Below are 24,292 nucleotides of genomic sequence, written 5' to 3' on the forward strand. Positions count from 1 at the left end.
TGGAGACTGTTAGTGGCTAACAATACGTCGTGTGTCATAGCAGACGAGGTGATAAACAGGAGTCTTTTGTGTGGTAGGGGTCAAGGACATGGGGGAGTTCAGGCCCTATAGTTATAGAACTCGATATTGAAGACCGGAGGGCTGTAAGGTCTCCAAGTGGAAAATGAGATGTTGTTCTTTCATCTGGAGCTCGAACACTGCTGCAAGCCTGAGACAGGGATGTTGGCCAGGGAACAGGGTGATGTGTTAAAGTGGCAGGCAACCGCAAGGTCAGGGCCTTGAGTTTCTGCGGGCAGAAGCGGGATGTTCTGCGAAGCAGTCACCCAGTTTATGCTTCATGCTACGTTGGGCAAACGACACTGTGAGCAGCGAATGCGGTGGAATGAAATAGCAGCAGGGAGACTGGATGAGAAGCAGCTGTTCGGGAAAGTCTTTGCCGCTTGCAATTCTGAGAGCAATCTCAAATGTATTTCATACTGAGCATGTCTCAGGTCGCTCAAGAGGTCTGGGGCATTACCTGCGCGCGTGCTTTCTGGCTCGTTGGTCTAGGCGTATGATTCTCGCTTAGGGTCTGTTACTGCGCTGATTTGCGAGAGGTCCCGGGTTCAAAACCCGGACGAGCCCGTGTTTTTTTTTTAACTTGACTTGTGCAAAACTGCCTGATTAACTTTCTCAAAAAGCACCTTCGTGAAACCAGCGTGGGCTGCCTGGAGTACGAATGAGGCAGAAAACAGAGAAATGAAATGGTTGGAGATCGTGTTCAACAAGCTACTTGGATGCTGCCTGAACTGCTGTGCTCGTCCAGCACCACTAATCCAGAATCTGGTTTCCAGCATCTGCAGTCATTGTTTTTACCATAGTGCTCAACCGGTTGACGTGAGTGGTGCGGTGTTTGAGGAATGTCAGCAATCAAGGTAGATTGGAAAATTGGGACAGCTCTCCTCGGAGAACCGAACTTTTCCAAGTCATGAGGGACCTAGAAACAGGAAATAATATTGTGAAAATGCTCCCACGCCTGAAAGGATCCATAACGATTCGGCAGAATTTTAAGTCACGAGGAAAAGAAGTAAAAGTGACATTAGGAAGAATGTTTTCGTACAGGGAGTGGTGAGGGTCAGTAAGTCCCTGTCTGACATTGACAAAGTGGAAGATTCAATGGACCCAAAAGGGAATTCGGTGGTCACGTTCAGATGTGCAGATTTCTGCTGAGAAGGCGAGAGAATGAAACGACTAGAGTCACACGTTTACTTAAGTGTAGAGCCAGCAGAGCGAAGGTGGGCCGCAGAGCCACCGTCTGCGCTGTGACACATGTTGTGATTCAGTGTGAAATCACAGTTCGACCGACAGAATGTGGGAATTTAGAAAAAAGTTTATATTTACACAGCCTCCATACGTCTGCGAAACAGCATATCACACGACAGCAGTGGAGGTCTTTGACATCAGGCTCGAAGGTGCCTGCCGCGTGCCAGACAAAAACCTGAAGTGTTCTGTGCAACCAACTCCCCAAGCGGCAGCAGAGTGGCGCAGCGGGAGCGTGCTGGGCCCATAACTCAGAGGTCGATGAATCGAAACCATCCTCTGCTATCGTTCACTGTCACCTTGATCTGCTTTCTTCAGCAAGCTGCCTTTGCATCTACTTGCAGATATGTTCATATCGATCCACTCCATTCAAACGGCATGGGTTTTAGAGGTCTCAGTGGTATTCTGTTCTTGGTCGGTTTCCTCTGAACTGAATCGCAAAACCGGTTCTCGACGATGCTAATGAGCTGGTAAAGTTGAAACTCAGACATCGTCCCCCACTATTAGGACGGATACCACCGATTGTGAATAACCTCAGAGAGCGAGAGAGAGAGACAAGTGACAGACAGTCGCCGTGGAATCCATGGGCTGAATGGCTTCTGTCTGCGCGAGAATGATGCTACGTGTTGCTGAGGGAGCAAAAATGGTTCATTTTTAACCGTCCCTTCCGTGTTGGACTGCCTGCAGTCCCTAAGCTCAGGGCCGTGGGGATGACTCTCAGTGAGTGAAGGTTTCACACGGATTCTCTTCATCTGGGACACTTGGGGCTCAGATGTTAACTGCTGCGCGGTCGCAGCAAAGAAAGCGATGCCCGCTTTGCAATAGACTTTCTGTAAGATTGCTGCGTGAAGACGATTTCTGAACACCAAGCAGGCTGCACAACAATGTGAATTTACCTGGGCGAAGAGTCCTCGGTGTTCATTTCTCTCTGTCCTGCCAGCACAGCATCTTTCTGTCTCTCCGATAACAGACCTTTGGAGAAAGTTCACAATCAAAGTTGTTCATGTTCCCCGCATTAATGTAACTGACACCTCTCACCCCAAGAGTTTCAGAGAGAGAGATAGAGAAAGAGGGAGAGAAAGCAGAAGAGCGAATGGACTCTTACCCTCCCCCAACCCTACATTCCCCCACCCCCCTCCCCCCAGAACAACGTGCAAGTAGAAATAAAATGGTTTAATTATCCGCCAGTGGAGATAGTCCAGTTCCTGGGGATGAGACAAACATCAGCCCACCCGGGGACAGAATGACAAGCAGATGTTCTGGAAAGGCTTTGCTGCTTGCAATTCGTGCAGCAATGTGGAATGTACTTCACACTGAGCAAGTTTCAGCTGGCTCAGAGTCTCCAATGTTCATTGCTGTGTTTGCCGCCAGCTCAGAGAGAGAACAATAGGCAGGACGTAGGAGTGAATAACGATCCGCGTGAGAATGCGAATAACTGTTAATGGAGACTGTTAGTGGCTAACAATACGTCGTGTGTCATAGCAGACGAGGTGATAAACAGGAGTCTTTTGTGTGGTAGGGGTCAAGGACATGGGGGAGTTCAGGCCCTATAGTTATAGAACTCGATATTGAAGACCGGAGGGCTGTAAGGTCTCCAAGTGGAAAATGAGATGTTGTTCTTTCATCTGGAGCTCGAACACTGCTGCAAGCCTGAGACAGGGATGTTGGCCAGGGAACAGGGTGATGTGTTAAAGTGGCAGGCAACCGCAAAGTCAGGGCCTTGAGTTTCTGCGGGCAGAAGCGGGATGTTCTGCGAAGCAGTCACCCAGTTTATGCTTCATGCTACGTTGGGCAAACGACACTGTGAGCAGCGAATGCGGTGGAATGAAATAGCAGCAGGGAGACTGGATGAGAAGCAGCTGTTCGGGAAAGTCTTTGCCGCTTGCAATTCTGAGAGCAATCTCAAATGTATTTCATACTGAGCATGTCTCAGGTCGCTCAAGAGGTCTGGGGCATTACCTGCGCGCGTGCTTTCTGGCTCGTTGGTCTAGGCGTATGATTCTCGCTTCGGGTCTGTTACTGCGCTGATTTGCGAGAGGTCCCGGGTTCAAATCCCGGACGAGCCCGTGTTTTTTTTTTAACTTGACTTGTGCAAAACTGCCTGATTAACTTTCTCAAAAAGCACCTTCGTGAAACCAGCGTGGGCTGCCTGGAGTACGAATGAGGCAGAAAACAGAGAAATGAAATGGTTGGAGATCGTTTTCAACAAGCTACTTGGATGCTGCCTGAACTGCTGTGCTCTTCCAGCACCACTAATCCAGAATCTGGTTTCCAGCATCTGCAGTCATTGTTTTTACCATAGTGCTCAACAGGTTGACGCGAGTGGTGCGGTGTTTGAGGAATGTCAGCAATCAAGGTAGATTGGAAAATTGGGACAGCTCTCCTCGGAGAACCGAACTTTTCCAAGTCATGAGGGACCTAGAAACAGGAAATAATGTTGTGAAAATGCTCCCACGCCTGAAAGGATCCATAACGATTCGGCAGAATTTTAAGTCACGAGGAAAAGAAGTAAAAGTGACATTAGGAAGAACGTTTTCGTACAGGGAGTGGTGAGGGTCAGTAAGTCCCTGTCTGACATTGACAAAGAGGAAGATTCAATGGACCCAAAAGGGAATTCGGTGGTCACGTTCAGATGTGCAGATTTCCGCTGAGAAGGCGAGAGAATGAAACGACTAGAGTCACACGTTTACTTAAGTGTAGAACCAGCAGAGCGAAGGTGGGCCGCAGAGCCTCCGTCTGCGCTGTGACACATGTTGTGATTCAGTGTGAAATCACAGTTCGACCGACAGAATGTGGGAATTTAGAAAAAAGTTTATATTTACACAGCCTCCATACGTCTGCGAAACAGCATATCACACGACAGCAGTGGAGGTCTTTGACATCAGGCTCGAAGGTGCCTGCCGCGTGCCAGACAAAAGCCTGAAGTGTTCTGTGCAACCGGCTCACCCAGCGGCAGCAGAGTGGCGCAGCGGAAGCGTGCTGGGCCCGTAACCCAGAGGTCGATGGATCGAAACCATCCTCTGCTATCGTTTACTGTCACCTTGATCTGCTTTCTTCAGCAAGCTGCCTTTGCATCTACTTGCCGATATGTTCATATCGATCCACTCCATTCAAACGGCATGGGTTTTAGAGGTCTCAGTGGTATTCTGTTCTTGGTCGGTTTCCTCTGAACTGAATCGCAAAACCGGTTCTCTACGATGCTAATGAGCTGTTAAAGTTGAAACTCAGACATCGTCCCCCACTTTTTGGACGGATACCACCGATTGTGAATAACCTCAGAGAGAGAGAGAGAGAGAGACAAGTGACAGACAGTCGCCGTGGAATCCAGGGGCTGAATGGCTTCTGTCTGCGCGAGAATGATGCTACGTGTTGCTGAGGGATCAAAAATGGTTCATTTTTAACCGTCCCTTCCGTGTTGGACTGCCTGCAGTCCCTCAGCTCAGGGCGGTGGGGATGACTCTCAGTGAGTGAAGGTTTCACACGGATTCTCTTCATCTGGGACACTTGGGGCTCAGATGTTAACTGCTGCGCGGTCGCAGCAAAGAAAGCGATGCCCGCTTTGCAATAGACTTTCTGTAAGATTGCTGCGTGAAGACGATTTCTGAACACCAAGCAGGCTGCACAACAATGTGAATTTACCTGGGCGAAGAGTCCTCGGTTTTCATTTCTCTCTGTCCTGCCAGCACAGCATCTTTCTGTCTCTCCGATAACAGACCTTTGGAGAAAGTTCACAATCAAAGTTGTTCATGTTCCCCGCATTAATGTAACTGACACCTCTCACCCCAAGAGTTTCAGAGAGAGAGAGAGAGAGAAAGAGGGAGAGAAAGCAGAAGAGCGAATGGACTCTTACCCTCCCCCAACCCTACATTCCCCCACCCCCCTCCCCCCAGAACAACGTGCAAGTAGAAATAAAATGGTTTAATTATCCGCCAGTGGAGATAGTCCAGTTCCTGGGGATGAGACAAACATCAGCCCCCCCGGGGACAGAATGACAAGCAGATGTTCTGGAAAGGCTTTGCTGCTTGCAATTCGTGCAGCAATGTGGAATGTACTTCACACTGAGCAAGTTTCAGCTGGCTCAGAGTCTCCAATGTTCATTGCTGTGTTTGCCGCCAGCTCAGAGAGAGAACAATAGGCAGGACGTAGGAGGGAATAACGATCCACGTGAGAATGCGAATAACTGTTAATGGAGACTGTTAGTGGCTAACAATACGTCGTGTGTCATAGCAGACGAGGTGATAAACAGGAGTCTTTTGTGTGGTAGGGGTCAAGGACATGGGGGAGTTCAGGCCCTATAGTTATAGAACTCGATATTGAAGACCGGAGGGCTGTAAGGTCTCCAAGTGGAAAATGAGATGTTGTTCTTTCATCTGGAGCTCGAACACTGCTGCAAGCCTGAGACAGGGATGTTGGCCAGGGAACAGGGTGATGTGTTAAAGTGGCAGGCAACCGCAAAGTCAGGGCCTTGAGTTTCTGCGGGCAGAAGCGGGATGTTCTGCGAAGCAGTCACCCAGTTTATGCTTCATGCTACGTTGGGCAAACGACACTGTGAGCAGCGAATGCGGTGGAATGAAATAGCAGCAGGGAGACTGGATGAGAAGCAGCTGTTCGGGAAAGTCTTTGCCGCTTGCAATTCTGAGAGCAATCTCAAATGTATTTCATACTGAGCATGTCTCAGGTCGCTCAAGAGGTCTGGGGCATTACCTGCGCGCGTGCTTTCTGGCTCGTTGGTCTAGGCGTATGATTCTCGCTTAGTGTCTGTTCCGGCGCTGATTTGCGACCGGTCGCGGGTTCAAATCCCGGACGAGCCCGTGTTTTTTTTTTAAACTTGACTTGTGCAAAACTGCCTGATTAACTTTCTCAAAAAGCACCTTCGTGAAACCAGCGTGGGCTGCCTGGAGTACGAATGAGGCAGAAAACAGAGAAATGAAATGGTTGGAGATCGTGTTCAACAAGCTACTTGGATGCTGCCTGAACTGCTGTGCTCTTCCAGCACCACTAATCCAGAATCTGGTTTCCAGCATCTGCAGTCATTGTTTTTACCATAGTGCTCAACAGGTTGACGTGAGTGGTGCGGTGTTTGAGGAATGTCAGCAATCAAGGTAGATTGGAAAATTGGGACAGCTCTCCTCGGAGAACCGAACTTTTCCAAGTCATGAGGGACCTAGAAACAGGAAATAATGTTGTGAAAATGCTCCCACGCCTGAAAGGATCCATAACGATTCGGCAGAATTTTAAGTCACGAGGAAAAGAAGTAAAAGTGACATTAGGAAGAACGTTTTCGTACAGGGAGTGGTGAGGGTCAGTAAGTCCCTGTCTGACATTGACAAAGAGGAAGATTCAATGGACCCAAAAGGGAATTCGGTGGTCACGTTCAGATGTGCAGATTTCCGCTGAGAAGGCGAGAGAATGAAACGACTAGAGTCACACGTTTACTTAAGTGTAGAACCAGCAGAGCGAAGGTGGGCCGCAGAGCCTCCGTCTGCGCTGTGACACATGTTGTGATTCAGTGTGAAATCACAGTTCGACCGACAGAATGTGGGAATTTAGAAAAAAGTTTATATTTACACAGCCTCCATACGTCTGCGAAACAGCATATCACACGACAGCAGTGGAGGTCTTTGACATCAGGCTCGAAGGTGCCTGCCGCGTGCCAGACAAAAGCCTGAAGTGTTCTGTACAACCAGCTCCCCAAGCGGCAGCAGAGTGGCGCAGCGGGAGCGTGCTGGGCCCATAACCCAGAGGTCTATGGATCGAAACCATCCTCTGCTATCGTTCACTTTCACCTGGATCTGCTTTCTTTAGCAAGCTGCCTTTGCATCGACTTGCCGATATGTTCATATCGATCCACTCCATTCAAACGGCATGGGTTTTAGAGGTCTCAGTGGTATTCTGTTCTTGGTCGGTTTCCTCTGAACTGAATCGCAAAACCGGTTCTCTACGATGCTAATGAGCTGTTAAAGTTGAAACTCAGACATCGTCCCCCACTTTTTGGACGGATACCACCGATTGTGAATAACCTCAGAGAGAGAGAGAGAGACAAGTGACAGACAGTCGCCGTGGAATCCATGGGCTGAATGGCTTCTGTCTGCGCGAGAATGATGCTACGTGTTGATGAGGGAGCAAAAATGGTTCATTTTTAACCGTCCCTTCCGTGTTGGACTGCCTGCAGTCCCTCAGCTCAGGGCGGTGGGGATGACTCTCAGTGAGTGAAGGTTTCACACGGATTCTCTTCATCTGGGACACTTGGGGCTCAGATGTTAACTGCTGCGCGGTCGCAGCAAAGAAAGCGATGCCCGCTTTGCAATAGACTTTCTGTAAGATTGCTGCGTGAAGACGATTTCTGAACACCAAGCAGGCTGCACAACAATGTGAATTTACCTGGGCGAAGAGTCCTCGGTTTTCATTTCTCTCTGTCCTGCCAGCACAGCATCTTTCTGTCTCTCCGATAACAGACCTTTGGAGAAAGTTCACAATCAAAGTTGTTCATGTTCCCCGCATTAATGTAACTGACACCTCTCACCCCAAGAGTTTCAGAGAGAGAGAGAGAGAGAAAGAGGGAGAGAAAGCAGAAGAGCGAATGGACTCTTACCCTCCCCCAACCCTACATTCCCCCACCCCCCTCCCCCCAGAACAACGTGCAAGTAGAAATAAAATGGTTTAATTATCCGCCAGTGGAGATAGTCCAGTTCCTGGGGATGAGACAAACATCAGCCCCCCCGGGGACAGAATGACAAGCAGATGTTCTGGAAAGGCTTTGCTGCTTGCAATTCGTGCAGCAATGTGGAATGTACTTCACACTGAGCAAGTTTCAGCTGGCTCAGAGTCTCCAATGTTCATTGCTGTGTTTGCCGCCAGCTCAGAGAGAGAACAATAGGCAGGACGTAGGAGGGAATAACGATCCACGTGAGAATGCGAATAACTGTTAATGGAGACTGTTAGTGGCTAACAATACGTCGTGTGTCATAGCAGACGAGGTGATAAACAGGAGTCTTTTGTGTGGTAGGGGTCAAGGACATGGGGGAGTTCAGGCCCTATAGTTATAGAACTCGATATTGAAGACCGGAGGGCTGTAAGGTCTCCAAGTGGAAAATGAGATGTTGTTCTTTCATCTGGAGCTCGAACACTGCTGCAAGCCTGAGACAGGGATGTTGGCCAGGGAACAGGGTGATGTGTTAAAGTGGCAGGCAACCGCAAAGTCAGGGCCTTGAGTTTCTGCGGGCAGAAGCGGGATGTTCTGCGAAGCAGTCACCCAGTTTATGCTTCATGCTACGTTGGGCAAACGACACTGTGAGCAGCGAATGCGGTGGAATGAAATAGCAGCAGGGAGACTGGATGAGAAGCAACTGTTCGGGAAAGTCTTTGCCGCTTGCAATTCTGAGAGCAATCTCAAATGTATTTCATACTGAGCATGTCTCAGGTCGCTCAAGAGGTCTGGGGCATTATCTGCGCGCGTGCTTTCTGGCTCGTTGGTCTAGGCGTATGATTCTCGCTTAGTGTCTGTTCCGGCGCTGATTTGCGACCGGTCGCGGGTTCAAATCCCGGATGAGCCCGTGTTTTTTTTTAAACTTGACTTGTGCAAAACTGCCTGATTAACTTTCTCAAAAAGCACCTTCGTGAAACCAGCGTGGGCTGCCTGGAGTACGAATGAGGCAGAAAACAGAGAAATGAAATGGTTGGAGATCGTGTTCAACAAGCTACTTGGATGCTGCCTGAACTGCTGTGCTCTTCCAGCACCACTAATCCAGAATCTGGTTTCCAGCATCTGCAGTCATTGTTTTTACCATAGTGCTCAACAGGTTGACGTGAGTGGTGCGGTGTTTGAGGAATGTCAGCAATCAAGGTAGATTGGAAAATTGGGACAGCTCTCCTCGGAGAACCGAACTTTTCCAAGTCATGAGGGACCTAGAAACAGGAAATAATGTTGTGAAAATGCTCCCACGCCTGAAAGGATCCATAACGATTCGGCAGAATTTTAAGTCACGAGGAAAAGAAGTAAAAGTGACATTAGGAAGAACGTTTTCGTACAGGGAGTGGTGAGGGTCAGTAAGTCCCTGTCTGACATTGACAAAGAGGAAGATTCAATGGACCCAAAAGGGAATTCGGTGGTCACGTTCAGATGTGCAGATTTCCGCTGAGAAGGCGAGAGAATGAAACGACTAGAGTCACACGTTTACTTAAGTGTAGAACCAGCAGAGCGAAGGTGGGCCGCAGAGCCTCCGTCTGCGCTGTGACACATGTTGTGATTCAGTGTGAAATCACAGTTCGACCGACAGAATGTGGGAATTTAGAAAAAAGTTTATATTTACACAGCCTCCATACGTCTGCGAAACAGCATATCACACGACAGCAGTGGAGGTCTTTGACATCAGGCTCGAAGGTGCCTGCCGCGTGCCAGACAAAAGCCTGAAGTGTTCTGTACAACCAGCTCCCCAAGCGGCAGCAGAGTGGCGCAGCGGGAGCGTGCTGGGCCCATAACCCAGAGGTCTATGGATCGAAACCATCCTCTGCTATCGTTCACTTTCACCTTGATCTGCTTTCTTTAGCAAGCTGCCTTTGCATCGACTTGCCGATATGTTCATATCGATCCACTCCATTCAAACGGCATGGGTTTTAGAGGTCTCAGTGGTATTCTGTTCTTGGTCGGTTTCCTCTGAACTGAATCGCAAAACCGGTTCTCTACGATGCTAATGAGCTGTTAAAGTTGAAACTCAGACATCGTCCCCCACTTTTTGGACGGATACCACCGATTGTGAATAACCTCAGAGAGAGAGAGAGAGAGACAAGTGACAGACAGTCGCCGTGGAATCCATGGGCTGAATGGCTTCTGTCTGCGCGAGAATGATGCTACGTGTTGCTGAGGGAGCAAAAATGGTTCATTTTTAACCGTCCCTTCCGTGTTGGACTGCCTGCAGTCCCTCAGCTCAGGGCGGTGGGGATGACTCTCAGTGAGTGAAGGTTTCACACGGATTCTCTTCATCTGGGACACTTGGGGCTCAGATGTTAACTGCTGCGCGGTCGCAGCAAAGAAAGCGATGCCCGCTTTGCAATAGACTTTCTGTAAGATTGCTGCGTGAAGACGATTTCTGAACACCAAGCAGGCTGCACAACAATGTGAATTTACCTGGGCGAAGAGTCCTCGGTGTTCATTTCTCTCTGTCCTGCCAGCACAGCATCTTTCTGTCTCTCCGATAACAGAACTTTGGAGAAAGTTCACAATCAAAGTTGTTCATGTTCCCCGCATTAATGTAACTGACACCTCTCACCCCAAGAGTTTCAGAGAGAGAGAGAGAGAGAGAAAGAGGGAGAGAAAGCAGAAGAGCGAATGGACTCTTACCCTCCCCCAACCCTACATTCCCCCACCCCCCTCCCCCCAGAACAACGTGCAAGTAGAAATAAAATGGTTTAATTATCCGCCAGTGGAGATAGTCCAGTTCCTGGGGATGAGACAAACATCAGCCCCCCCGGGGACAGAATGACAAGCAGATGTTCTAGAAAGGCTTTGCTGCTTGCAATTCTTGCAGCAATGTGGAATGTACTTCACACTGAGCAAGTTTCAGCTGGCTCAGAGTCTCCAATGTTCATTGCTGTGTTTGCCGACAGCTCAGAGAGAGAACAATAGGCAGGACGTAGGAGTGAATAACGATCCGCGTGAGAATGCGAATAACTGTTAATGGAGACTGTTAGTGGCTAACAATACGTCGTGTGTCATAGCAGACGAGGTGATAAACAGGAGTCTTTTGTGTGGTAGGGGTCAAGGACATGGGGGAGTTCAGGTCCTATAGTTATAGAACTCGATATTGAAGACCGGAGGGCTGTAAGGTCTCCAAGTGGAAAATGAGATGTTGTTCTTTCATCTGGAGCTCGAACACTGCTGCAAGCCTGAGACAGGGATGTTGGCCAGGGAACAGGGTGATGTGTTAAAGTGGCAGGCAACCGCAAAGTCAGGGCCTTGAGTTTCTGCGGGCAGAAGCGGGATGTTCTGCGAAGCAGTCACCCAGTTTATGCTTCATGCTACGTTGGGCAAACGACACTGTGAGCAGCGAATGCGGTGGAATGAAATAGCAGCAGGGAGACTGGATGAGAAGCAGCTGTTCGGGAAAGTCTTTGCCGCTTGCAATTCTGAGAGCAATCTCAAATGTATTTCATACTGAGCATGTCTCAGGTCGCTCAAGAGGTCTGGGGCATTACCTGCGCACGTGCTTTCTGGCTCGTTGGTCTAGGCGTATGATTCTCGCTTAGGGTCTGTTCCGGCGCTGATTTGCGACCGGTCGCGGGTTCAAATCCCGGACGAGCCCGTGTTTTTTTTTTAAACTTGACTTGTGCAAAACTGCCTGATTAACTTTCTCAAAAAGCACCTTCGTGAAACCAGCGTGGGCTGCCTGGAGTACGAATGAGGCAGAAAACAGAGAAATGAAATGGTTGGAGATCGTGTTCAACAAGCTACTTGGATGCTGCCTGAACTGCTGTGCTCTTCCAGCACCACTAATCCAGAATCTGGTTTCCAGCATCTGCAGTCATTGTTTTTACCATAGTGCTCAACAGGTTGACGTGAGTGGTGCGGTGTTTGAGGAATGTCAGCAATCAAGGTAGATTGGAAAATTGGGACAGCTCTCCTCGGAGAACCGAACTTTTCCAAGTCATGAGGGACCTAGAAACAGGAAATAATGTTGTGAAAATGCTCCCACGCCTGAAAGGATCCATAACGATTCGGCAGAATTTTAAGTCACGAGGAAAAGAAGTAAAAGTGACATTAGGAAGAACGTTTTCGTACAGGGAGTGGTGAGGGTCAGTAAGTCCCTGTCTGACATTGACAAAGAGGAAGATTCAATGGACCCAAAAGGGAATTCGGTGGTCACGTTCAGATGTGCAGATTTCCGCTGAGAAGGCGAGAGAATGAAACGACTAGAGTCACACGTTTACTTAAGTGTAGAACCAGCAGAGCGAAGGTGGGCCGCAGAGCCTCCGTCTGCGCTGTGACACATGTTGTGATTCAGTGTGAAATCACAGTTCGACCGACAGAATGTGGGAATTTAGAAAAAAGTTTATATTTACACAGCCTCCATACGTCTGCGAAACAGCATATCACACGACAGCAGTGGAGGTCTTTGACATCAGGCTCGAAGGTGCCTGCCGCGTGCCAGACAAAAGCCTGAAGTGTTCTGTACAACCAGCTCCCCAAGCGGCAGCAGAGTGGCGCAGCGGGAGCGTGCTGGGCCCATAACCCAGAGGTCTATGGATCGAAACCATCCTCTGCTATCGTTCACTTTCACCTGGATCTGCTTTCTTTAGCAAGCTGCCTTTGCATCGACTTGCCGATATGTTCATATCGATCCACTCCATTCAAACGGCATGGGTTTTAGAGGTCTCAGTGGTATTCTGTTCTTGGTCGGTTTCCTCTGAACTGAATCGCAAAACCGGTTCTCTACGATGCTAATGAGCTGTTAAAGTTGAAACTCAGACATCGTCCCCCACTTTTTGGACGGATACCACCGATTGTGAATAACCTCAGAGAGAGAGAGAGAGACAAGTGACAGACAGTCGCCGTGGAATCCATGGGCTGAATGGCTTCTGTCTGCGCGAGAATGATGCTACGTGTTGATGAGGGAGCAAAAATGGTTCATTTTTAACCGTCCCTTCCGTGTTGGACTGCCTGCAGTCCCTCAGCTCAGGGCCGTGGGGATGACTCTCAGTGAGTGAAGGTTTCACACGGATTCTCTTCATCTGGGACACTTGGGGCTCAGATGTTAACTGCTGCGCGGTCGCAGCAAAGAAAGCGATGCCCGCTTTGCAATAGACTTTCTGTAAGATTGCTGCGTGAAGACGATTTCTGAACACCAAGCAGGCTGCACAACAATGTGAATTTACCTGGGCGAAGAGTCCTCGGTGTTCATTTCTCTCTGTCCTGCCAGCACAGCATCTTTCTGTCTCTCCGATAACAGACCTTTGGAGAAAGTTCACAATCAAAGTTGTTCATGTTCCCCGCATTAATGTAACTGACACCTCTCACCCCAAGAGTTTCAGAGAGAGAGAGAGAGAGAAAGAGGGAGAGAAAGCAGAAGAGCGAATGGACTCTTACCCTCCCCCAACCCTACATTCCCCCACCCCCCTCCCCCCAGAACAACGTGCAAGTAGAAATAAAATGGTTTAATTATCCGCCAGTGGAGATAGTCCAGTTCCTGGGGATGAGACAAACATCAGCCCCCCCGGGGACAGAATGACAAGCAGATGTTCTAGAAAGGCTTTGCTGCTTGCAATTCTTGCAGCAATGTGGAATGTACTTCACACTGAGCAAGTTTCAGCTGGCTCAGAGTCTCCAATGTTCATTGCTGTGTTTGCCGACAGCTCAGAGAGAGAACAATAGGCAGGACGTAGGAGTGAATAACGATCCGCGTGAGAATGCGAATAACTGTTAATGGAGACTGTTAGTGGCTAACAATACGTCGTGTGTCATAGCAGACGAGGTGATAAACAGGAGTCTTTTGTGTGGTAGGGGTCAAGGACATGGGGGAGTTCAGGCCCTATAGTTATAGAACTCGATATTGAAGACCGGAGGGCTGTAAGGTCTCCAAGTGGAAAATGAGATGTTGTTCTTTCATCTGGAGCTCGAACACTGCTGCAAGCCTGAGACAGGGATGTTGGCCAGGGAACAGGGTGATGTGTTAAAGTGGCAGGTAACCGCAAGGTCAGGGCCTTGAGTTTCTGCGGGCAGAAGCGGGATGTTCTGCGAAGCAGTCACCCAGTTTATGCTTCATGCTACGTTGGGCAAACGACACTGTGAGCAGCGATTGCGGTGGAATGAAATAGCAGCAGGGAGACTGGATGAGAAGCAGCTGTTCGGGAAAGTCTTTGCCGCTTGCAATTCTGAGAGCAATCTCAAATGTATTTCATACTGAGCATGTCTCAGGTCGCTCAAGAGGTCTGGGGCATTACCTGCGCGCGTGCTTTCTGGCTCGTTGGTCTAGGCGTATGATTCTCGCTTCGGGTCTGTTACTGCGCTGATTTGCGAGAGGTCCCGGGTTCAAATCCCGGACGAGCCCGTGTTTTTTTTTTAACTTGACTTGTGCAAAACTGCCTGATTAACTTTCTCAAAAAGCACCTTCGTGAAACCAGCGTGGGCTGCCTGGAGTACGAATGAGGCAGAAAACAGAGAAATGAAATGGTTGGAGATCGTGTTCAACAAGCTACTTGGATGCTGCCTGAACTGCTGTGCTCTTCCAGCACCACTAATCCAGAATCTGGTTTCCAGCATCTGCAGTCATTGTTTTTACCATAGTGCTCAACAGGTTGACGTGAGTGGTGCGGTGTTTGAGGAATGTCAGCAATCAAGGTAGATTGGAAAATTGGGACAGCTCTCCTCGGAGAACCGAACTTTTCCAAGTCATGAGGGACCTAGAAACAGGAAATAATGTTGTGAAAATGCTCCCACGCCTGAAAGGATCCATAACGATTCGGCAGAATTTTAAGTCACGAGGAAAAGAAGTAAAAGTGACATTAGGAAGAACGTTTTCGTACAGGGAGTGGTGAGGGTCAGTAAGTCCCTGTCTGACATTGACAAAGAGGAAGATTCAATGGACCCAAAAGGGAATTCGGTGGTCACGTTCAGATGTGCAGATTTCCGCTGAGAAGGCGAGAGAATGAAACGACTAGAGTCACACGTTTACTTAAGTGTAGAACCAGCAGAGCGAAGGTGGGCCGCAGAGCCTCCGTCTGCGCTGTGACACATGTTGTGATTCAGTGTGAAATCACAGTTCGACCGACAGAATGTGGGAATTTAGAAAAAAGTTTATATTTACACAGCCTCCATACGTCTGCGAAACAGCATATCACACGACAGCAGTGGAGGTCTTTGACATCAGGCTCGAAGGTGCCTGCCGCGTGCCAGACAAAAGCCTGAAGTGTTCTGTGCAACCGCCTCGCCCAGCGGCAGCAGAGTGGCGCAGCGGAAGCGTGCTGGGCCCATAACCCAGAGGTCGACGGATCGAAACCATCCTCTGCTATCGTTTACTGTCACCTTGATCTGCTTTCTTCAGCAAGCTGCCTTTGCATCTACTTGCCGATATGTTCATATCGATCCACTCCATACAAACGGCATGGGTTTTAGAGGTCTCAGTGGTATTCTGTTCTTGGTCGGTTTCCTCTGAACTGAATCGCAAAACCGGTTCTCTACGATGCTAATGAGCTGTTAAAGTTGAAACTCAGACATCGTCCCCCACTTTTTGGACGGATACCACCGATTGTGAATAACCTCAGAGAGAGAGAGAGAGAGAGACAAGTGACAGACAGTCGCCGTGGAATCCAGGGGCTGAATGGCTTCTGTCTGCGCGAGAATGATGCTACGTGTTGCTGAGGGAGCAAAAATGGTTCATTTTTAACCGTCCCTTCCGTGTTGGACTGCCTGCAGTCCCTCAGCTCAGGGCGGTGGGGATGACTCTCAGTGAGTGAAGGTTTCACACGGATTCTCTTCATCTGGGACACTTGGGGCTCAGATGTTAACTGCTGCGCGGTCGCAGCAAAGAAAGCGATGCCCGCTTTGCAATAGACTTTCTGTAAGATTGCTGCGTGAAGACGATTTCTGAACACCAAGCAGGCTGCACAACAATGTGAATTTACCTGGGCGAAGAGTCCTCGGTTTTCATTTCTCTCTGTCCTGCCAGCACAGCATCTTTCTGTCTCTCTGATAACAGACCTTTGGAGAAAGTTCACAATCAAAGTTGTTCATGTTCCCCGCATTAATGTAACTGACACCTCTCACCCCAAGAGTTTCAGAGAGAGAGAGAGAGAGAAAGAGGGAGAGAAAGCAGAAGAGCGAATGGACTCTTACCCTCCCCCAACCCTACATTCCCCCACCCCCCTCCCCCCAGAACAACGTGCAAGTAGAAATAAAATGGTTTAATTATCCGCCAGTGGAGATAGTCCAGTTCCTGGGGATGAGACAAACATCAGCCCCCCCGGGGACAGAATGACAAGCAGATGTTCTGGAAAGGCTTTGCTGCTTGCAATTCGTGCAGCAATGTGGAATGTACTTCACACTGAGCAAGTTTCAGCTGGCTCAGAGTCTCCAATGTTCATTGCTGTGTTTGCCGCCAGCTCAGAGAGAGAACAATAGGCAGGACGTAGGAGGGAATAACGATCCACGTGAGAATGCGAATAACTGTTAATGGAGACTGTTAGTGGTTAACAATACGTCGTGTGTCATAGCAGACGAGGTGATAAACAGGAGTCTTTTGTGTGGTAGGGGTCAAGGACATGGGGGAGTTCAGGCCCTATAGTTATAGAACTCGATATTGAAGACCGGAGGGCTGTAAGGTCTCCAAGTGGAAAATGAGATGTTGTTCTTTCATCTGGAGCTCGAACACTGCTGCAAGCCTGAGACAGGGATGTTGGCCAGGGAACAGGGTGATGTGTTAAAGTGGCAGGCAACCGCAAAGTCAGGGCCTTGAGTTTCTGCGGGCAGAAGCGGGATGTTCTGTGAAGCAGTCACCCAGTTTATGCTTCATGCTACGTTGGGCAAACGACACTGTGAGCAGCGAATGCGGTGGAATGAAATAGCAGCAGGGAGACTGGATGAGAAGCAACTGGTCGGGAAAGTCTTTGCCGCTTGCAATTCTGAGAGCAATCTCAAATGTATTTCATACTGAGCATGTCTCAGGTCGCTCAAGAGGTCTGGGGCATTACCTGCGCGCGTGCTTTCTGGCTCGTTGGTCTAGGCGTATGATTCTCGCTTAGGGTCTGTTCCGGCGCTGATTTGCGACCGGTCGCGGGTTCAAATCCCGGACGAGCCCGTGTTTTTTTTTTAAACTTGACTTGTGCAAAACTGCCTGATTAACTTTCTCAAAAAGCACCTTCGTGAAACCAGCGTGGGCTGCCTGGAGTACGAATGAGGCAGAAAACAGAGAAATGAAATGGTTGGAGATCGTGTTCAACAAGCTACTTGGATGCTGCCTGAACTGCTGTGCTCTTCCAGCACCACTAATCCAGAATCTGGTTTCCAGCATCTGCAGTCATTGTTTTTACCATAGTGCTCAACAGGTTGACGTGAGTGGTGCGGTGTTTGAGGAATGTCAGCAATCAAGGTAGATTGGAAAATTGGGACAGCTCTCCTCGGAGAACCGAACTTTTCCAAGTCATGAGGGACCTAGAAACAGGAAATAATGTTGTGAAAATGCTCCCACGCCTGAAAGGATCCATAACGATTCGGCAGAATTTTAAGTCACGAGGAAAAGAAGTAAAAGTGACATTAGGAAGAACGTTTTCGTACAGGGAGTGGTGAGGGTCAGTAAGTCCCTGTCTGACATTGACAAAGAGGAAGATTCAATGGACCCAAAAGGGAATTCGGTGGTCACGTTCAGATGTGCAGATTTCCGCTGAGAAGGCGAGAGAATGAAACGACTAGAGTCACACGTTTACTTAAGTGTAGAACCAGCAGAGCGAAGGTGGGCCGCAGAGCCTCCGTCTGCGCTGTGACACATGTTGTGATTCAGTGTGAAATCACAGTTCGACCGACAGAATGTGGGAATTTAGAAAAAAGTTTATATTTACACAGCCTCCATACGTCTGCGAAACAGCATATCACACGACAGCAGTGGAGGTCTTTGACATCAGGCTCGAAGGTGCCTGCCGCGTGCCAGACAAAAGCCTGAAGTGTTCTGTACAACCAGCTCCCCAAGCGGCAGTAGAGTGGCGCAGCGGGAGCGTGCTGGGCCCATAACCCAGAGGTCTATGGATCGAAACTATCGTTCACTTTCACCTGGATCTGCTTTCTTTAGCAAGCTGCCTTTGCATCGAGTTGCCGATATGTTCATATCGATCCACTCCATTCAAACGGCATGGGTTTTAGAGGTCTCAGTGGTATTCTGTTCTTGGTCGGTTTCCTCTGAACTGAATCGCAAAACCGGTTCTCTACGATGCTAATGAGCTGTTAAAGTTGAAACTCAGACATCGTCCCCCACTTTTTGGACGGATACCACCGATTGTGAATAACCTCAGAGAGAGAGAGAGAGACAAGTGACAGACAGTCGCCGTGGAATCCATGGGCTGAATGGCTTCTGTCTGCGCGAGAATGATGCTACGTGTTGATGAGGGAGCAAAAATGGTTCATTTTTAACCGTCCCTTCCGTGTTGGACTGCCTGCAGTCCCTCAGCTCAGGGCCGTGGGGATGACTCTCAGTGAGTGAAGGTTTCACACGGATTCTCTTCATCTGGGACACTTGGGGCTCAGATGTTAACTGCTGCGCGGTCGCAGCAAAGAAAGCGATGCCCGCTTTGCAATAGACTTTCTGTAAGATTGCTGCGTGAAGACGATTTCTGAACACCAAGCAGGCTGCACAACAATGTGAATTTACCTGGGCGAAGAGTCCTCGGTGTTCATTTCTCTCTGTCCTGCCAGCACAGCATCTTTCTGTCTCTCCGATAACAGACCTTTGGAGAAAGTTCACAATCAAAGTTGTTCATGTTCCCCGCATTAATGTAACTGACACCTCTCACCCCAAGAGTTTCAGAGAGAGAGAGAGAGAGAAAGAGGGAGAGAAAGCAGAAGAGCGAATGGACTCTTACCCTCCCCCAACCCTACATTCCCCCACCCCCCTCCCCCCAGAACAACGTGCAAGTAGAAATAAAATGGTTTAATTATCCGCCAGTGGAGATAGTCCAGTTCCTGGGGATGAGACAAACATCAGCCCCCCCGGGGACAGAATGACAAGCAGATGTTCTAGAAAGGCTTTGCTGCTTGCAATTCTTGCAGCAATGTGGAATGTACTTCACACTGAGCAAGTTTCAGCTGGCTCAGAGTCTCCAATGTTCATTGCTGTGTTTGCCGACAGCTCAGAGAGAGAACAATAGGCAGGACGTAGGAGTGAATAACGATCCGCGTGAGAATGCGAATAACTGTTAATGGAGACTGTTAGTGGCTAACAATACGTCGTGTGTCATAGCAGACGAGGTGATAAACAGGAGTCTTTTGTGTGGTAGGGGTCAAGGACATGGGGGAGTTCAGGTCCTATAGTTATAGAACTCGATATTGAAGACCGGAGGGCTGTAAGGTCTCCAAGTGGAAAATGAGATGTTGTTCTTTCATCTGGAGCTCGAACACTGCTGCAAGCCTGAGACAGGGATGTTGGCCAGGGAACAGGGTGATGTGTTAAAGTGGCAGGCAACCGCAAAGTCAGGGCCTTGAGTTTCTGCGGGCAGAAGCGGGATGTTCTGCGAAGCAGTCACCCAGTTTATGCTTCATGCTACGTTGGGCAAACGACACTGTGAGCAGCGAATGCGGTGGAATGAAATAGCAGCAGGGAGACTGGATGAGAAGCAGCTGTTCGGGAAAGTCTTTGCCGCTTGCAATTCTGAGAGCAATCTCAAATGTATTTCATACTGAGCATGTCTCAGGTCGCTCAAGAGGTCTGGGGCATTACCTGCGCGCGTGCTTTCTGGCTCGTTGGTCTAGGCGTATGATTCTCGCTTAGGGTCTATTCCGGCGCTGATTTGCGACCGGTCGCGGGTTCAAATCCCGGACGAGCCCGTGTATTTTTCTTTAACTTGACTTGTGCAAAACTGCCTGATTAACTTTCTCAAAAAGCACCTTCGTGAAACCAGCGTGGGCTGCCTGGAGTACGAATGAGGCAGAAAACAGAGAAATGAAATGGTTGGAGATCGTGTTCAACAAGCTACTTGGATGCTGCCTGAACTGCTGTGCTCTTCCAGCACCACTAATCCAGAATCTGGTTTCCAGCATCTGCAGTCATTGTTTTTACCATAGTGCTCAACAGGTTGACGTGAGTGGTGCGGTGTTTGAGGAATGTCAGCAATCAAGGTAGATTGGAAAATTGGGACAGCTCTCCTCGGAGAACCGAACTTTTCCAAGTCATGAGGGACCTAGAAACAGGAAATAATGTTGTGAAAATGCTCCCACGCCTGAAAGGATCCATAACGATTCGGCAGAATTTTAAGTCACGAGGAAAAGAAGTAAAAGTGACATTAGGAAGAACGTTTTCGTACAGGGAGTGGTGAGGGTCAGTAAGTCCCTGTCTGACATTGACAAAGAGGAAGATTCAATGGACCCAAAAGGGAATTCGGTGGTCACGTTCAGATGTGCAGATTTCCGCTGAGAAGGCGAGAGAATGAAACGACTAGAGTCACACGTTTACTTAAGTGTAGAACCAGCAGAGCGAAGGTGGGCCGCAGAGCCTCCGTCTGCGCTGTGACACATGTTGTGATTCAGTGTGAAATCACAGTTCGACCGACAGAATGTGGGAATTTAGAAAAAAGTTTATATTTACACAGCCTCCATACGTCTGCGAAACAGCATATCACACGACAGCAGTGGAGGTCTTTGACATCAGGCTCGAAGGTGCCTGCCGCGTGCCAGACAAAAGCCTGAAGTGTTCTGTACAACCAACTCCCCAAGCGGCAGCAGAGTGGCGCAGCGGGAGCGTGCTGGGCCCATAACCCAGAGGTCTATGGATCGAAACCATCGTCTGCTATCGTTCACTTTCACCTGGATCTGCTTTCTTTAGCAAGCTGCCTTTGCATCGACTTGCCGATATGTTCATATCGATCCACTCCATTCAAACGGCATGGGTTTTAGAGGTCTCAGTGGTATTCTGTTCTTGGTCGGTTTCCTCTGAACTGAATCGCAAAACCGGTTCTCTACGATGCTAATGAGCTGTTAAAGTTGAAACTCAGACAATCGTCCCCCACTTTTTGGACGGATACCACCGATTGTGAATAACCTCAGAGAGAGAGAGAGAGACAAGTGACAGACAGTCGCCGTGGAATCCATGGGCTGAATGGCTTCTGTCTGCGCGAGAATGATGCTACGTGTTGCTGAGGGAGCAAAAATGGTTCATTTTTAACCGTCCCTTCCGTGTTGGACTGCCTGCAGTCCCTCAGCTCAGGGCCGTGGGGATGACTCTCAGTGAGTGAAGGTTTCACACGGATTCTCTTCATCTGGGACACTTGGGGCTCAGATGTTAACTGCTGCGCGGTCGCAGCAAAGAAAGCGATGCCCGCTTTGCAATAGACTTTCTGTAAGATTGCTGCGTGAAGACGATTTCTGAACACCAAGCAGGCTGCACAACAATGTGAATTTACCTGGGCGAAGAGTCCTCGGTGTTCATTTCTCTCTGTCCTGCCAGCACAGCATCTTTCTGTCTCTCCGATAACAGAACTTTGGAGAAAGTTCACAATCAAAGTTGTTCATGTTCCCCGCATTAATGTAACTGACACCTCTCACCCCAAGAGTTTCAGAGAGAGAGAGAGAGAGAAAGAGGGAGAGAAAGCAGAAGAGCGAATGGACTCTTACCCTCCCCCAACCCTACATTCCCCCACCCCCCTCCCCCCAGAACAACGTGCAAGTAGAAATAAAATGGTTTAATTATCCGCCAGTGGAGATAGTCCAGTTCCTGGGGATGAGACAAACATCAGCCCCCCCGGGGACAGAATGACAAGCAGATGTTCTAGAAAGGCTTTGCTGCTTGCAATTCTTGCAGCAATGTGGAATGTACTTCACACTGAGCAAGTTTCAGCTGGCTCAGAGTCTCCAATGTTCATTGCTGTGTTTGCCGACAGCTCAGAGAGAGAACAATAGGCAGGACGTAGGAGTGAATAACGATCCGCGTGAGAATGCGAATAACTGTTAATGGAGACTGTTAGTGGCTAACAATACGTCGTGTGTCATAGCAGACGAGGTGATAAACAGGAGTCTTTTGTGTGGTAGGGGTCAAGGACATGGGGGAGTTCAGGTCCTATAGTTATAGAACTCGATATTGAAGACCGGAGGGCTGTAAGGTCTCCAAGTGGAAAATGAGATGTTGTTCTTTCATCTGGAGCTCGAACACTGCTGCAAGCCTGAGACAGGGATGTTGGCCAGGGAACAGGGTGATGTGTTAAAGTGGCAGGCAACCGCAAAGTCAGGGCCTTGAGTTTCTGCGGGCAGAAGCGGGATGTTCTGCGAAGCAGTCACCCAGTTTATGCTTCATGCTACGTTGGGCAAACGACACTGTGAGCAGCGAATGCGGTGGAATGAAATAGCAGCAGGGAGACTGGATGAGAAGCAGCTGTTCGGGAAAGTCTTTGCCGCTTGCAATTCTGAGAGCAATCTCAAATGTATTTCATACTGAGCATGTCTCAGGTCGCTCAAGAGGTCTGGGGCATTACCTGCGCGCGTGCTTTCTGGCTCGTTGGTCTAGGCGTATGATTCTCGCTTAGGGTCTATTCCGGCGCTGATTTGCGACCGGTCGCGGGTTCAAATCCCGGACGAGCCCGTGTATTTTTCTTTAACTTGACTTGTGCAAAACTGCCTGATTAACTTTCTCAAAAAGCACCTTCGTGAAACCAGCGTGGGCTGCCTGGAGTACGAATGAGGCAGAAAACAGAGAAATGAAATGGTTGGAGATCGTGTTCAACAAGCTACTTGGATGCTGCCTGAACTGCTGTGCTCTTCCAGCACCACTAATCCAGAATCTGGTTTCCAGCATCTGCAGTCATTGTTTTTACCATAGTGCTCAACAGGTTGACGTGAGTGGTGCGGTGTTTGAGGAATGTCAGCAATCAAGGTAGATTGGAAAATTGGGACAGCTCTCCTCGGAGAACCGAACTTTTCCAAGTCATGAGGGACCTAGAAACAGGAAATAATGTTGTGAAAATGCTCCCACGCCTGAAAGGATCCATAACGATTCGGCAGAATTTTAAGTCACGAGGAAAAGAAGTAAAAGTGACATTAGGAAGAACGTTTTCGTACAGGGAGTGGTGAGGGTCAGTAAGTCCCTGTCTGACATTGACAAAGAGGAAGATTCAATGGACCCAAAAGGGAATTCGGTGGTCACGTTCAGATGTGCAGATTTCCGCTGAGAAGGCGAGAGAATGAAACGACTAGAGTCACACGTTTACTTAAGTGTAGAACCAGCAGAGCGAAGGTGGGCCGCAGAGCCTCCGTCTGCGCTGTGACACATGTTGTGATTCAGTGTGAAATCACAGTTCGACCGACAGAATGTGGGAATTTAGAAAAAAGTTTATATTTACACAGCCTCCATACGTCTGCGAAACAGCATATCACACGACAGCAGTGGAGGTCTTTGACATCAGGCTCGAAGGTGCCTGCCGCGTGCCAGACAAAAGCCTGAAGTGTTCTGTACAACCAGCTCCCCAAGCGGCAGCAGAGTGGCGCAGCGGGAGCGTGCTGGGCCCATAACCCAGAGGTCTATGGATCGAAACCATCCTCTGCTATCGTTCACTTTCACCTGGATCTGCTTTCTTTAGCAAGCTGCCTTTGCATCGACTTGCCGATATGTTCATATCGATCCACTCCATTCAAACGGCATGGGTTTTAGAGGTCTCAGTGGTATTCTGTTCTTGGTCGGTTTCCTCTGAACTGAATCGCAAAACCGGTTCTCTACGATGCTAATGAGCTGTTAAAGTTGAAACTCAGACATCGTCCCCCACTTTTTGGACGGATACCACCGATTGTGAATAACCTCAGAGAGAGAGAGAGAGACAAGTGACAGACAGTCGCCGTGGAATCCATGGGCTGAATGGCTTCTGTCTGCGCGAGAATGATGCTACGTGTTGATGAGGGAGCAAAAATGGTTCATTTTTAACCGTCCCTTCCGTGTTGGACTGCCTGCAGTCCCTCAGCTCAGGGCCGTGGGGATGACTCTCAGTGAGTGAAGGTTTCACACGGATTCTCTTCATCTGGGACACTTGGGGCTCAGATGTTAACTGCTGCGCGGTCGCAGCAAAGAAAGCGATGCCCGCTTTGCAATAGACTTTCTGTAAGATTGCTGCGTGAAGACGATTTCTGAACACCAAGCAGGCTGCACAACAATGTGAATTTACCTGGGCGAAGAGTCCTCGGTGTTCATTTCTCTCTGTCCTGCCAGCACAGCATCTTTCTGTCTCTCCGATAACAGACCTTTGGAGAAAGTTCACAATCAAAGTTGTTCATGTTCCCCGCATTAATGTAACTGACACCTCTCACCCCAAGAGTTTCAGAGAGAGA

The 24,292-nt window shown here is 49.0% G+C and overlaps 1 protein-coding gene and 1 non-coding gene across 2 annotated transcripts in view; both read left to right on the top strand.

The window, feature by feature from the left end:
* Positions 1-24,292, top strand: part of LOC140460100 (uncharacterized) — a 157,730-nt gene that overhangs the window by 19,648 nt on the left and 113,790 nt on the right. The window lies entirely within an intron of this gene.
* trnat-cgu (transfer RNA threonine (anticodon CGU)) lies at positions 4,254-4,325 on the top strand. The gene has a single exon. It is a non-coding gene; the product is annotated as a tRNA-Thr (tRNA).

This window comes from Chiloscyllium punctatum, chromosome 36 (genome assembly GCF_047496795.1).
Source record: "Chiloscyllium punctatum isolate Juve2018m chromosome 36, sChiPun1.3, whole genome shotgun sequence".
Classification (NCBI taxonomy): domain Eukaryota; kingdom Metazoa; phylum Chordata; class Chondrichthyes; order Orectolobiformes; family Hemiscylliidae; genus Chiloscyllium; species Chiloscyllium punctatum.